This window comes from Cnephaeus nilssonii (assembly GCF_951640355.1).
Source record: "Cnephaeus nilssonii genome assembly, chromosome: 14".
Taxonomy (NCBI): Eukaryota; Metazoa; Chordata; class Mammalia; order Chiroptera; family Vespertilionidae; genus Cnephaeus; species Cnephaeus nilssonii.
The window spans coordinates 11,827,418-11,842,538 of record NC_137085.1 but is presented as its reverse complement, the minus strand read 5'-3'; the positions used below and the strand labels follow the sequence as shown (position 1 = coordinate 11,842,538).

The 15,121-nt window shown below is 47.1% G+C and overlaps 1 protein-coding gene across 4 annotated transcripts in view; it reads left to right on the top strand.

Moving 5' to 3' along the window:
- The window catches only part of ASTN2 (astrotactin 2), a 749,503-nt gene that overhangs the window by 530,502 nt on the left and 203,880 nt on the right, over positions 1 to 15,121 (top strand). The window lies entirely within an intron of this gene.

Genomic DNA, 15,121 nt, shown 5'->3' with positions numbered 1-15,121 from the left:
ACCCAGCAGGGCAGGGGTGACAGCCACAGACATGGTACAGCAGTTTACAGTTTACTATCACTCATCCTCTAGTTCACTGCTATGTCCTACCTGCTTCCCCTCCGCAGACCTTGTGCCAGGCGCTGGGGCTCCATAAAGGACAAGACATGAGCGCTGCCCCACGCTGTTCATTACGGGCCGGTCTTAGCCTCCCAGCATCTCCTCATTTTTGTCATGGACTCGCTAATCCACTGATGGACAGCTAGAAGGAGGGAGGGGCTGGCATGTGGGAGGGAACCCAGCCACTATCACCTGGTGGCTCCTAGCTTTCGGTTCGTGTGCCATTTCTGATCAGGTGGGTGGTTTGCTTAGACCAGTGGTTGGCAAACCGCGGCTCGAAGCCACATGCGGCTCTTTGGCCCCTTGAGTGTGGCTCTTCCACAAAATACCATGTGCGGGCACGCACATACAGTGTGATTTAAACTTCATGGCCCATGCGCTGAAGTCGGTTTTCGGCCTGGGTGAGTCTATTTTGAAGAAGTGGCGTTAGAACACTCAAGGGGCCAAAGAGCCGCATGTGGCTCGCGAGCCGAGGTTTGCCGACCACTGGCCTAGACCACTGTACAGAGGTAACAGTTCAAGCAGAAAGCTGTGATTAGTTAGCAATGTCTGCTCTAGGTACAGAAAACAGGAGTGGTGGTCTGTATCCAGTGTATTGTTTTCCCTGTAACAGGGCAAAACGAAAGCTAGAACAATAGGCCCAGTGTCTGACACTGATTCCAGAGGGGCCCTGGGCATGCAGAGGACTAGAAAGACCTGGGCGGGGGGTGGGGGGGGCGGGGCTTTCTGCCACCACCCAGTGTCCTGGGCATCCAGCCGGCTGGAGGGACCAGGAGCACCGGCAGGTCAGTTAGATGGGCCCTGCAGGCAACTGGACGAGCATGGGAGCTGTTCACCGTCAGGCTTCTCTCTCCGCCCTGCTGCCCCCAGCCCCGTGCCAAGTTCAGAGTCTCTTGTCCCAGCTCAGTACTTCCGCTGTGTGCCTCTGTGCTCTACTCTACCTCCAATTGGAAAGTTACCTTTCTCCCACGCAGGCCTTCATGTCACTCTTTGGCCTGATAGTCACCTGCTCTCCCTACCTGTGATCTTGATACATTAGTCCTAGATCACGATTAAGACTCGGTTTGAAGGTAGCCTTCCTCTGGCTAAATTGGATAGACTTCCTCATCTGGAGAGAAAGCCCAGGTTTTGCAGTCAGTTGGATCGTGGTTCAAATCCCAGCTCCATCTCTTAGTAACCGAGTGATCTTCACTGAGATCAAGTTTCCCATTTGCAAAATACAGGATCCAATGAGCGAATAGACAGATCGGTAATGGACTCGCCTGGCACTAATTATTGCCTGGGTTCAACCCATTTGTTTTACCAATAGGTGCCACATCCACTCAGGTAACTGTGTGTCAGGTGAGGTGTGTGTTGCAGTGGTGGGGAGGGGGAGGGAACCGCGGGGGGGAGAAAGACAGAGAGAAATTGACTGAGGAAGGTAGGAAAAGACAGAAAAACAAAGAGATAAATGCAGGTAAATCCACAAAGAGAAATGGAGAGACAAAGTGTAGAAGAGAAAAGATGTGCAATTAAGATGTCTTTTTCAAGTTTGGAGCCTCGGTGACCCGGTGAAAGGGCATTCTCGGTGTGAAGGCCGCACTGCCCTTGAGTTGGGATTGGGAGAGTCCATAGTAGACAGTTGCCCCCTCAGATGCATGCCGTTTGCCACCTTTAAAAGATGTATCTGTTGTAATTTCCCAGGGCTGTCCAGGGAACGAGTTTCTGCCTTTCCATTTGAATTACAATGCCCTTTTGAACGTCAGCTGGAACTTGTCTGACTACTATTTAAAGGAAGATTGGCTGTCTGAAAGGCAGCCCAGGGGTTGGGGTGGGAGCAGAGAAGGAAGGGAAAGATGTAGTAAATGTCACCTCCTCTGTGAGGACAGGTGTGGCCAGGGGCTGATGTGAGCTGGAGAGCTGTCCCTGCATTCAGTCTCCTAGGGCCGTGGTCGGCAAACTGCGGCTCGCGAGCCACATGCGGCTCTTTGGCCCCTTGAGTGTGGCTCTTCCACAAAATACCACGGCCTGGGCGAGTCTATTTTGAAGAAGTGGCGTTAGAAGAAGTTTAAGTTTAAAAAATGTGGCTCTCAAAAGAAATTTCAATCGTTGTACTGTTGATATTTGGCTCTGTTGACTAATGAGTTTGCCGACCACTGTCCTAGGGGAACACACTTCAAAGGCGGCAAGCAGGTATGGAAGGGCTTAGTTTCAGAGCTGCACAGGTACTAGTTGGTTACCCCGAAGATTAAATCACCCAGGGGCAGTTGGCAAATCCTGTTTGTGTGACCTTTCATTCGCCTTTGATGGAGTTGCCCGCTTCCAGCTTGAGGCTGTATGAGTTTGCTCCATGGCATCAGATCCTCCTGAGGGCCCACCTCCCTCCTGCCTGCTCCTCCTCTGTCTCCTGGGCAGCTTCATCCTCTGCCGAACCAGTCACTGCAGTTCACAGCCCCCCCTTGTACCCCCTTTCTGGACTGCATTCTCTCCATGGGGAATCTCAGCCATGCTCTCTGCTACCACCCCTACCCTGATGACCCCACTCAACCTCCAAGCTTCCCTCTGATATCTGCCCGCCCCGGCTCTGCCCCACACTGCTGGTCCTTCCCTATGCTCCCGGGAAGGGCACCGCTGTCTGCTCAGAGCCAGACCAGACACCTAGGAAGCTAGGTGTCCTTTCCAACTTCTCCCTCCCCCTCACTCCTCCCATCTCCAAGCCATCCCGTCTTTCCCAGTTTAATTCCCAAATAGCCCTGGAATTTTCCCACTTCTTTCCACCTAGAGAAGTACCACCCTGTCCCAAGCTGATTTTATGTCTTGCTTGGACTCCAGTGTTGGCCTCCTATGGTCTCCCTGCATCCACTCTTGTCTACCATCAACCCAACCACACAACAGCCCTGAGGACATGGATCAGCCAGGGTTCTCCAGTGAGATAGAACTAAAGTTAGGCAGCTAGATAGCTAGATAGCTAGATAGCTAGATAGCTAGATAGCTAGATAGCTAGATAGCTAGAAAGAAAGAAAGAAAGAAAGAAAGAAAGAAAGAAAGAAAGAAAGAAAGAAAGAAATATAGATAAAAATACCTTTATTACCTATACTGTTAATATGCAGGATATGTGTGGTATATTCATATATCATATGTGATTTATGTATGAAAGATAGGTACCGTATGTTCCGGCGTATAAGACGACCTTTTAACCCAGGAAAATATTCTCAAAAGTTGGGGGTCTTATACGTCAGAAAATACGGTATTTACAATTTAGAATTAAAGTGAGTTATTGCCAAATGATGGGTGGGTTACCGTATTTTCCGGGGTATAAGACCCCCGACTTTTGAGAAGATTTTCCTGGGTTAAAAGGTCATCTTATATGCCAGAAAATATGGTATTATTTCATTGGTTCTATATATATATGGAGAGAGACAGAGAGATAGATATGTATTATGAGGAACTGGCTCATGTGATTATGGAGGCTGTGAAGTTCCAAGCCAAAATCCTCTCAGCAAACTGGAAATCCAAGAGAGCCAGTCCCATAGCTGGCAGGGCTTGAAACCCAAGAACCCATGTTTTAGTTCAAGTCCAAAAGGAAATAAAAGATCAATGTCCCAGCCTCAAACAGTCAGGCAGAGGATTTCCTTCTTTTTCACAAGAGGTCAGCCTTTGTGTTCTATGTAGGCCTTCAACTGATTGGATGCTGCCCACCCACATTCGGGAGAACAATCTCCTTTATTCAGCCTCCTGATTATCTGACACCTTCACAGATACATCCAGACTAATGCTTGACCGTTATCTGGACATCAGTGGTCCAGTCAAGTTCACATATATAAGTAACTGTCACCGGATGTTTCTAAAGCATGATGACATGTTTCATCATGCCACTCCTGGGATGAAGACTCCTGAGTGCCTTGTCATTGCCCTGAGGCTCATTTTCAATCTCCTCCCCATGGCCCTCTCAGATGGGATGTGTCCCCAGCCCACCTCTCCAGCCCCACCTGCCCCCATGCTGTCTGCCTTTCAGTCACACTGAGCCTCACACCTTAACTATGACACTGGTCAGAGATCTCAGCCTGGCTGAGTTTGTGGTCCCAGTGTGGTGGTGGCCAGAGGCTGAGTACTGTTCCCCCACTCCCCCCCCCCCACGTTTTCCTTGGAGAGGGCAGGGAGAGCAGAGGTTAAACATGACTGGACATTCTCTAGCCTGCAGATGCCAGAGGAGAGAGCCAACTTATTTCTCCTCGGAACAATGTAAAAAGAAGATACAAGATGTGGTTCATTAAACACAAATAGGCCCACGAGACTGCCGTTTCTACCAGATGAAATTACCAAAAAAAGCATTTGTTCTCCAGTTTAGATCGAGCCCATCTGGAACAGAACACCCTCATCTTTTTCCAATTGGTGCGTCCCAAAAATAATAACCCTTTGCATGTGCTCCGCGCAGTGCACCTCACGGAGCTCTTCCACATACGTTATTTCTTCCGATTTCCTCCTCGTAACAGGCCTGTAGGGAGGCACATCAACCTGCATTTTACGTGTGGGGAAACTGAGGCATGTTTGCAAGCTGAATACCAAGCTTGTCATGGTCCAGAAGAATGTATAGGAGCGTGTGTGTGTGTGTGTGTGTGTGTGTGTGTGTGTGTGTATGTTGATGGAGGGGTGACGGGAGCAGGCAACAAGGACTGACTTACAAGTCAGTCATTGAGTTCCTACAATGGGCCGATAAATCACATGACCCCAGCTGTCTTCATAGTAACCCCATGAGGTGGAGAGAATTCTTCCCATCTTCCAAAGGAGAAACACTCACCTGTGCAGGGTCACTGGTGGGTCACAGGCCGAGGCAGGAGTTTTCCCGGGACTGTCTGACTCTGAAGTTCATGCTCTACTGTCTCCCTGTAACAACACGCCGTGTACTGCGAACCATGTGCCAGGAGGTTCCCTGGGCACTTCTCATACATGATCTCACTTGACCCCCAAACAACCCTCTAACGCTGGTTCCTTATGCCTGGGAAACGGAGGCTCTGGGTGGGGGAGGATACATCATTCAAAGGCATAGCTGGCAAAAGATATTCTCCCTGGCATTCTCTTTCTTCCATCCCTGCTTTCTCCAGTCCTCTCGCCATCAGCATTTTGCTATCACGTCACCTTGGTGGACACTCCAGAAAGAGTTCTCTGAGTAGCATTTCTCTTTCCCTTGAAATGGTTAGAAGTACTTGGTCAGGAAGAGTGAGAAACAAGGCAGACAGATCAGCATGAGTCCGGCCAGTCTGATGCCGGCCAGCTGGGGCCAGAGCCTTGTTTCCTAGCAACGCCTTGGCTGTAGGTCAGGGTGCAGGCTCTGAGCCAGGCCCTGGAGACGGACTTGACCATTGGTCCATTGGGCTGGCCTGATTGTCTACATCTGACACGCCAGTCCCAGGCCCCAGGGGTTCCTCGTTAGGGTCCATGGGGTCTGCATTTCTGTTTTCTCCCATCCCACAGGTGTCCAGGGAGAGGGAGGGCTCCTTTTGGAGATCTTGGTCCAAGATGTCCCTGAGGTCTGTGGCACTGGAATCATTGAAACTTACAGCGGAGAGATCTTTAATTTAATAAATCTATTAATATAGATGGTGAAATAGAGCCCCAGGGAGAATAAGCAAGTTGCTCAAAGGGAACTTTGTCTTTGAAAGCATTAGGACTCAAATTAGATTCCTTTCTTCCCTCCTTCATCCAAGAAAGTGTGTTGAGAGGCAATTCAAGAGCCCATGTGTCCAAAGGTATCTATTTCTTGTGACAGTTTTATTGAGATATAGTTTACATACCACACAATCAGAGGTGTCTTTCGAGCCTGGTCTTCCAGTGGCGACTTTGCACCAAGACAAAGTTTTGATTGGGTTTCCAGAAGGGAAGGCATCGTTTAATCATGTGATCGTTGAGAAGAGTCTCTGAGGAAAACGCAGTCTGGGGAAGCACTCCCTCCCACCTTCCAGCCACCGCCCGCTCTGTGTCGCAGCCATGGTCAGTGATTCAGGGAGGCAGCTGGCGGGAGGAGCAGGCGGTGGTGGAACAGCTGGTGCTGCATGCGACCAAAGTGTTCAAGTCCGCGCAGGAGCTGAGCTGGCTGGCCCCTGCCCTGGCTTTAACCAGCAACCGTTTGTGCCGGGGACCGTGCTAGGTGCTGTAGATGCAACAGTAAAGTCATTGTCACTCGGCCTTCTCAGAGCTCAGCCTGGTCTTGGAGAGACAGGAACGAGGAAAGCACAGTGCATACCCGAAGGAGGAAACCCGAAGTGTGCCATGGCCACCTGACTCCAACTGGGTGGTAGGTCAGGAAGGGCACCCCCAAAACCTTGGAGGAGGTATGATTTTAGTAGCAGAAGTAGGCAGAGAGAGGGAGAGTGATGCCTGTAGCAAGGCAAGCACGTACAATACAGGTCCTAAGATAAGGTGCAGGGGTTGGGGGGCCGTGGATTGAGCAGATTGCCAGAGGAAGGAAGCAGTGCTGAGATAAACCTAGAAAGGTGGTTATCCAGAACAAGACCCACTAATGCGCAGGCCATGGTGAGGAATGTGTCCTTTTCCTCAGAGCAGTTTAAGGCCATTTAAAGGCTTTATTTATTAGTAGTAGCATTTGCATCTCCGAGTTCGACTCTGGCTGATGTGTATGGGGCTTGATTTGGGAAGGGAGGAAGTGTGTGCAGGATGCTAGATTTGGGTGGGGAAGGGTGGTTAGGAAGCTATAGCAGTTGTTTCTAGAAAAAATAATAGCAGCTTATACTTAATAGTTGTGAGGCTGAAGAAAAGAGTAGATGCATGTGAACAACATTATAATAAGTTGCTAGTTTGATGGGAACATTATCATTGAATGGTGGTGGGAGGTGGGACGTGAGGGAAATGATTAGAGATGGGGACAAGGTTTCTGGCTTATGTGCCTGAGTCCATGCTGCTATCTCTTAAGAGGAACAAAAGAAGAACAGAAGGTATTAGAGAGCTGAGTTCTGTTTTGAATATGCTAAGTGGAAGGTTTCTAAGGGATATTGGCATGTAATGCACTAGCTCACAATTGGCACATCACTTGGCAATATAAAATGGATATAGATACAGATATAGGTATATAGATATAGATATAGATATAGATATAGATATAGATTTAGATATAGACACTGAGTGGCCAGATTATTATGCATTCAGAGATCATAATAATCTGGCCACTCAGTGTATATATATATATATATGGACATATATACTGTTGATCAAAAGAAAGGTATGGCCTGAAAAATGCAGGTTTGAGACCTAGTTGTGTAGATTATTGAAGTCATAGCAGAAGGCAGTGCCCTCCAGCATGAAAGTAAAGTTCCCCTTTTGCAACGCCTTTCCATGGGCAGCTGTTTCTCTTCCCACACCCAGGATTGTTCTGTTTTATTTAGAGGCATTAGGTCAGTCAGAGAGTGGCCCTGGCTGTTCCTTTCGGGCCGGATTTCCCTGTGTGCAATGCTATGGGCGGTGAAGAACAGTCCTTGTGCACATTAAGAAGCCTGGGACTACGCTCCCCATTTCACTGAGGAGACAGTCACCTGAGCAGAAGGGCACAGCACAGACTTCCAGGGGTTTGTCCCTCTCATGTAGCTAACAATTAGCCAGTCCTCTGGGCAGGGGCAGGGTACATGTGCCCATTTGTGGGCGTCACTCCTTCCAGGGTATCGATCACGTGTTTTTCTCCCAGATGCAGCCCCTGAGCCTTGGATCGGGTGAGGAAATAGGCATGCCTGCTCCCTCCACCCTCAGAGCCATGCTTTTTAAAATGTAACTTGATTCCTAATACTTCTACAGAATCACCAAAACTGTCACACACATTTCAGATCCCTGGGCCTGAGATAGTTATTATTATTGTTAAGTGTAAATATTGAATGCCATTTCATAAACACACATGGTTTCATTCATGAGGTTTCTCAGCAATTAAATTCACACAGCTTGCGTCTATCCCAGTATGAAGTTGTTCTCCACGTTTAACTTGACACAGTTGCCGTCACGGAAGCAGTGAGATGGGCTCCCACCTAATGCAGGGTCAGATGATGGAACTGGTGACGCCCCACAGACACCGAGAGGATGTAGAAAGATGTGTCACTCCGATAACGAAGCTTTCTGGGGAGACCGAGGTCCCAGAATGGCCTGAAAGCAGGGGGAGGAGACGAGCGTAGCTCTTATGTAATGGCTGGGGGATGGAATGCCGGGGGGAGTGGGGGAGGTCCCCATGTGCCTTTGAAGATGAGAACAAACTGTGGCTGAGAGGCTGCTGAATGCGAAATGAAAATAACATCTGAGGCAAATCTATGACTGCAAAGCATTTGCCAGTTGTTGATTGGATGGAATCGGTAACTTCAGTATTAGGTATGGGAGCCTTATGGGCGGGACCTCAGCATTAACAGGTTGCAGCACCCATCCGGAGGGTGAAGCACGCACAGGCTCTGAGATTAGGATGTGGAGGGGATAATCACTCTATTTCTAAATGGGTCTTTTATAAGGGTTTCAAACCTCAAAGGCCCTGTTTAAACGGGGCCACATTAACCATGTTAACTAATGGGAGGAGGAGGTCCCCGGGGTCCCATTTTGGCAAGCCAATGTGGCAGCAACTTAATTCAACTTTAATTTATTCCTCATTGGGTCAGAGTGGCCATGCCCAGTATGGATATTTTAGGGTAACGGGTGCTGTAGCTATGGGGAATTTCTGGCAAGGCAGTAGTTACAGTGATTAAGGTGAGGCATACCTCTTTGTCTTCCTTAGTGTCCTGGAATATCGTTGGTAACTCCCCTCCTATTATAGGGGGTACTTTGTCTAAATGTAGGGGAATGCCCATGTGCATGTAACTGTAATTTGAGCCCCAGTATTGATTAAGGCTATATTAGTGCATTTCGGCAGATGTTAACACTTAGTTTAGAACCCATATTGTGGGGGTGCAAAAGCCAACTGGCACCCTTTTATCTTTTTGTTGTTGTATGAAATCTTTTAGTAAATGGTAGTGTCTAATAGGGTCCAATTGTGGACCTCTGCTTCCGTGTTTTTGTTTCTTTCCTCCGGTATTCCTTTCTTTTTTTCTTTAGGTGGTTACTGTATATAGTTCATTGGGTGGGTTGGGGGAGTCCTCTCTACCCTGCTCACATTAGTATTTATAAATTTCTTCCTCCCGAGAGGGGCAAGTCCCTATCATTAGGATTAGGACTAGTGGCAATGATTACATTATTAGGGTTTAAGGGCCATGGACTTACTAGTAAGTCAGACTTGAATGAAGCCTTTGGATATGCCACGGGGGAGCGATGGGTGCTTCCCCCTGTAACCCTGGAGATCAGGACCTTTTTGGGGGGCAGCAGGGACAAAGCAGCAGTGCAGACAGCCAGTGGAACCTTAGGGAGCCATCGGCTTTTAGAGTGTGGTCCACAGCGTTCCACACGGTGACCGTGCTCCCTGCACATGAACGCACATTTTGCACGGGGTGTGCTTCCCAAGCCCTCTATAGACTGGGGGCAATGTGTGGTTGCAACAAATGGCCAGTAGTCCCAGGGCATTACTCCCAAGAGTAATTCCCCGAGTGTGGTCACAGCCTACGCTGGACTCTAGGTACACGCGCCAACCTGAGACACACGTGTTTGGACCCAGAGAACCCAGGGCTACTTTATTCCTGTTCTTAAATGCCAGTTATAAAGCTTTCCCCTTAGTTCAAGTACATCTATAACAGAGACTTGGCATTTCCTGGCAGGGCTCAGCAAATGCAGCTCAGGCAGCACAGCTCAAAGCCCACGCTTGCCAGTGAGTGACCCAAGAAACAAGCTGGCCAGCAACAGAGCCATTAGCTAATCAAAGCGAGAAGAAAGCCGCCCAGTGATGGTGGTCATTGCCCAAAACACTGGTTAGTGTGCCAGTTGTTGTGGTTATCCCATAGACAGGAGGGGAACCCCCAAAACTGTTAAGACTGAACCAAGGCATGTACCAATTGGGTATGAAAAGGTTTATAACTCACATAACGAGGCTTTCTGGGGAGAGCGGTGTAGGTTCCTAAGTGGTTCAGAGATTACTTGAGAGCAGGAAAAGGAGACTGGCTTGGTTTACTAGTTAGTATAGGGTGGTGCGGAGGTGGGGCGGTGAGAGCTTCCATGCTGGGCTCGGGCTTGTGTGGTTTGAACTTCCCACTGGCCCCAAAGGTGGAAGTATTCAAGCTTTCTTATCAGCATGTCCAGATTTGGGGCAGATGGGGTGGAGGGGATGATTGGCTTTGAAAGCTGTCAGCATCAAACATCATAAAAGAGAGTGAGACTCTCACAAAACTCTGTCGAAACTCATTTGGCTCAGGCTTTTGAGGGGAAGCAATTGGGTATTATTTCAGGATTTTAAAAAGGCAGAACATGTATTCCTGAGACAGATGACATCAGGGATTCTCAGTAAGAAGAGAGAGTGAAATATGGGGAGGGGTGACTTTTCAAACTACACTGTCTCCTTCCACCTCAGCCCCACTCCAGTCTCCAAGGGGATTCTTATCCACACCCTCCCACCTCTATGAAAACGAAACCTCACTGAGCCATGACTACTGATAGGAATTAGTGATACAGCTTAGGGCAGGGGAAAGGAACACTGGCATCATTACCTAAAGCGGGTGGGGGGGGGGGGGCGAACTTCCTGCTGGAACCAACATCTCACTTTTCCCTACAATGCTGTACCTTGGTTCCTGATATTCCCTCTACTTGCAAGGCCCTTCAGCAACCAGATCCTCCCAAGGAGAAGTAGCCTGTTCCCCAACGCCTGGCATTCCACTTCTATCTTGTACCGCTTACTCTTCAGCATGTTCGTATTTTTTCTTACGTGTCCTATTTCTCCAGCTAGACCGCAGGCTACCTGACTGCAGGATTCACGACTGAGTCATCTTTGCATTCTATGCTCATATAATGACTGCCAATAATAAACAGTAGATGTCTTATACATATTTAAGGAGTGATTGAATGAATGAGTAGAATCTCAGATCTTAATATTCTGTGAAGATATACAGTGGCATCATAACCGGGTAAACTGAGTAAATCACCAAAAGAAGTTTTTGGTTTTATCTATGTAGGAAAGACATGTGTTTGACTCACTCCCACACTCATACAAACTCTTCATGTTTTTAATCGGATTTCAGTGAGTTACTAAATGACTTTCCTTTGAGGGAAATAGTTTTCCCTCACTGGTTTCATATAACCCTTCTATCACAAAAGTGTGGGTAATCTTGAGATACATTTACTATAAAAGTATTTACCACTACTGAAAGTTTATGAATGTCTGGAAGTGCACCAAGTGTTATACATCCATCATTTCTTCAGAATAATGCAGTAAGCCGCATCAGGTTATTAACAATGAGTAAACTGAGGTTGTGAGGCTAAAGGACTCAGTGGTCATAGTTAATAAGTGGCGGGTAGGGGGAGGCAGAACTAAACTCAGGACCTAACTTCTAATTGGTTCAAATTGTGGACCTCTGTTCAGTTTTATTTGTTTGCTTGTTTCCTTTTCCTGTATTCATTTTTCTTTTCGTAGTTACTGTATATAATTGGATGGGTGGGGGGAGAGCTCTTTACCTGCTCACATTTATATGTTGTTTTGTCTCCAGAGAGCTGCACATTTTAAACTATCATATGTTGTATTACCTCCAACCTAACAGTGATATTTATGGTTTATTTTAATTTTTAAATTATTTGTGTTAATGGATATTGACCTGGAGGAAAAAAATCATTTTATGCTAGTCTCTAGCCATCTACAGAAATAGCAAAATATGCATGGTTTTGTGTTTCTTGACTCCATTGAACCTTTCAAAAAGTTCCTACTGGGACACATTGCTGGGAGTTTTGCATCTGCCCTCCAGCAATCCCACTTTCCCTCCAATAGGTTTTAAATTAAGAAGCCAGGCAGTGCCCCTGCATCACCGATGCGAATCAGAAATCTCCCCCAGTGTCAACGTGAAAAATCTGCATCACTCATGGTGAGAAGAAGGAAGCCTTTGCTCCCTGCAATGGAAACCACATTTTCTGAATTAGATCCTTTTGCATGTGCTATCCCATTATCTTTACATTCTTGCAACAACCCTTTAAAACATAAGCTATCGTTGCATTTTACCAGGTGAGGAAACTGTAGCTCAACAGAGTGATGATAGCTAGTAACTGACCTAAGGTCGTATTTTGGGGGCAGAGTGAGCAACTGGACCAACGTGGGGCTGGTTACCAAAGGCAGGGTCTTTCTACTACTTTCATGTAAACACGAGAAAAGTTATAGCAAGGGTTATACAAAATCATTGGGGGAAAACTCAACCAAATTCTAGTTGATTAAGAAATCAATTAAAATCATAGAGCCAGAAGGGATTTTAGTGATGATCTAGTCCTTACTCCTTATTTTATAAGGAGACGGAGGTGTATGGTGATCACCTGAGGCCACATAGCTACTTAAGAGTCAGAGCTGAGACTCAGCCCCAGACCGAGCCCAGTGACTTTCCCACTAGAATAGCCATCCTGGAGCGGCCTCACTAACTTCACTTAGCCAGGGGACCATGAATATTAATGATATTGACAAAAGAGAGCCATAGGGCTCTAGTCTAAGTGTGTGTTTTGCTAAATAGCCTCCTGCCCCATCACTGCCATGCTTGTGAAATTCATCCAGGCATCTCCCGTTTCACATCTGTAATTTATCTGGAGATCCCTTGAGGGGCTGCACGTCCTGAGTGTAGATCAGCAGGCTGGTCAGGTGCGAGGTAGAGGCCCAAGTTTCACACTAGGCTCTGCCCTTCCATTTCCCTCCTGCAGGCCTGGGTAACACCTCACTCTTCAGACGCCATTAATTAGTACTGGATTAAAAGCACCACGATGTAAGCATTACACACCCTACCTGTAAGACTTCAGCCACGTTTATCCATCAATTGGAATGAGTGCCCCTCTGTGGACTGCCTCCTGCTGGAGTGTAGTACACACTGGTATGATCCTCAGTCTTTCAGACACCGCCTGTCCCTGGCCTTTGAGGAAGTCCAGGGCAATGGAACACTAGATTTCAAATACTTCAGACAGGAAAGACTGTGAAATAATTTCTGAGAAAGTAGACACATCAATAATATAATTATCATTAAGTTATTCTTTTCTGAAACCTGGGACAGTACCTGGCTCACAGTAGGTACTCAGTAAATACTGAATGGGTCATGGCTCCGAGGCCTTAAATTCTAAATAACTCAGAATGATAAAGGAAAGCTGGGCCGTAACCAACCTGTACGTCATTTGCTTGCCTTTAGTGTTGTTTGTTTTGTTTTGCTTCTGTATGCATTATAAAAGGGCTTGCCTGAGAGTATTTACCCAATGTTAAGGGGCTGTGTTAGAAAAGACACAGGTTCCAGGAGGACCCATCACCATTGAGTCTAGTGAGTAACAGCCAGTTAAAAACGGAGGGTGTACTCCAAATTAGACACCATGCCAAGTGCCTGTAGCTAGCTATTAAAGTTAGCCCTCAATAAAGCTCAACTCTATGGGCCAATAATTGCAACATGGTTATTTATACAGCATTGGAAACATGAGCAGGTAGAGAGATGGTAAGAAGGAATGGTGATCAGATTTACTTGGAGACGTGTGGCTGGGAGAGATGCCTGAGGAGGGTTCTGGTTGCCCATTGGGAATGTATAAAATAGGAAAGTGGGCAGGTATTGTTTGGAGTGGTCGGGCAGCTTCACTCTTTGGAACAACTCAATAAAAGAAGATACTAATTGCTATCATTGAATGGGAATGCCAAGAACTGTCCCCAAGAACTGGGACTTCTACATCTGTGATCTCACGTCTTACATACTTCCTGGATGCAAGATCCGTTTTCATCCTTTTCAAGAAGAGGAATGGTTAAATGACTCAGCCAGGGCTGCAGGGCTAATGAGATGGACAGGAGATAAGCAATGCTATAGCTCAGTGCTTTGCAGCAAATGTTCTGTAGACTCACAGGAGTTTTGCAGGGGTGCGCGGGTGAGGGTTGCTGAAGCCTGTCCTTCAGTTCACAGACCTGCTCAACCGGAGCACCTGCTCTCTGATCTAGTCTACACACAGACCTGCATGTAAGACTTTATTTGAATAAGGGTACTGCTGCTAAAACAAAACAAACAAACAAACAAAAAACAACTTGTAATTGAGCAAATTAGTTTCTTGGGGGTTATATTCTGCAATTTAGTCAACATGGTAGATAACTGAAGCTAAGCACAGCCTAAAATACTCAGATCAAAGAAAGAAACACATGCAGACCACACTTATTTCCATCCTGAGCCCCGGAACTCTGCTGTACTCGCGTACAGTTCAGAGATGGGCAGACCTGAATGCGAATGCCAGCAGTGGTAGCATTTCCTTCCAAAGGCACCAGCAGTTCCACAACCCCAGGCCTAGTTTACTTACAGCAAGCCAGCCCGGGATAGTCATTTCCCTGCTGAAAACCACGTTCCGAGGGACTCTGACACTGTTACTGCCTCAGCAAGTCCCTCGCTGACAGCCAAGACGGACCTCCTGCTGTCGGCTGCAGTACGGAGAAAGCGGCTCTAATAACTAGCGGCCTCATTTGTGATGCACTTTTAATTGGATCAATTTCTTCTCAAGTAGACAATCTTTGCAAACCGGATGCAATTTCATAATCAGAACATGGGGCTTTTCTCCAGGTGAAAAGCACAAGACAGATTAGTTCAACATCACTTTATCTCCTTTCATGTCGTGTGGCAGCGACTCCCACAGAAGCAAAATAAAGAAGAACCAAAGCAACAACACCCTCCACCACCAAAAACACCATTTTGAGAAGCTTGGCTGAGCACATTATTTCCATGAACGCGAGGTAACTGCTCTCTGGCTTGCCATCAGCCCTGCACCCACAGCAAGATGTGCAGCTTAGTAAATGCCAAAGCTCCAGGACTGTTGTCACAAATCCTCTCACCCACTTCTAGTCTGAAAAGCATAAGGCTTCTTCCTCTTTGAATTGTCACTGTAAGGTTAAAGCAGATAGTGGGAGGCTCAGTTTAGAACAGGGTGTGGGTGACTCTAGACCAGGAGTGGGGAACCTTTT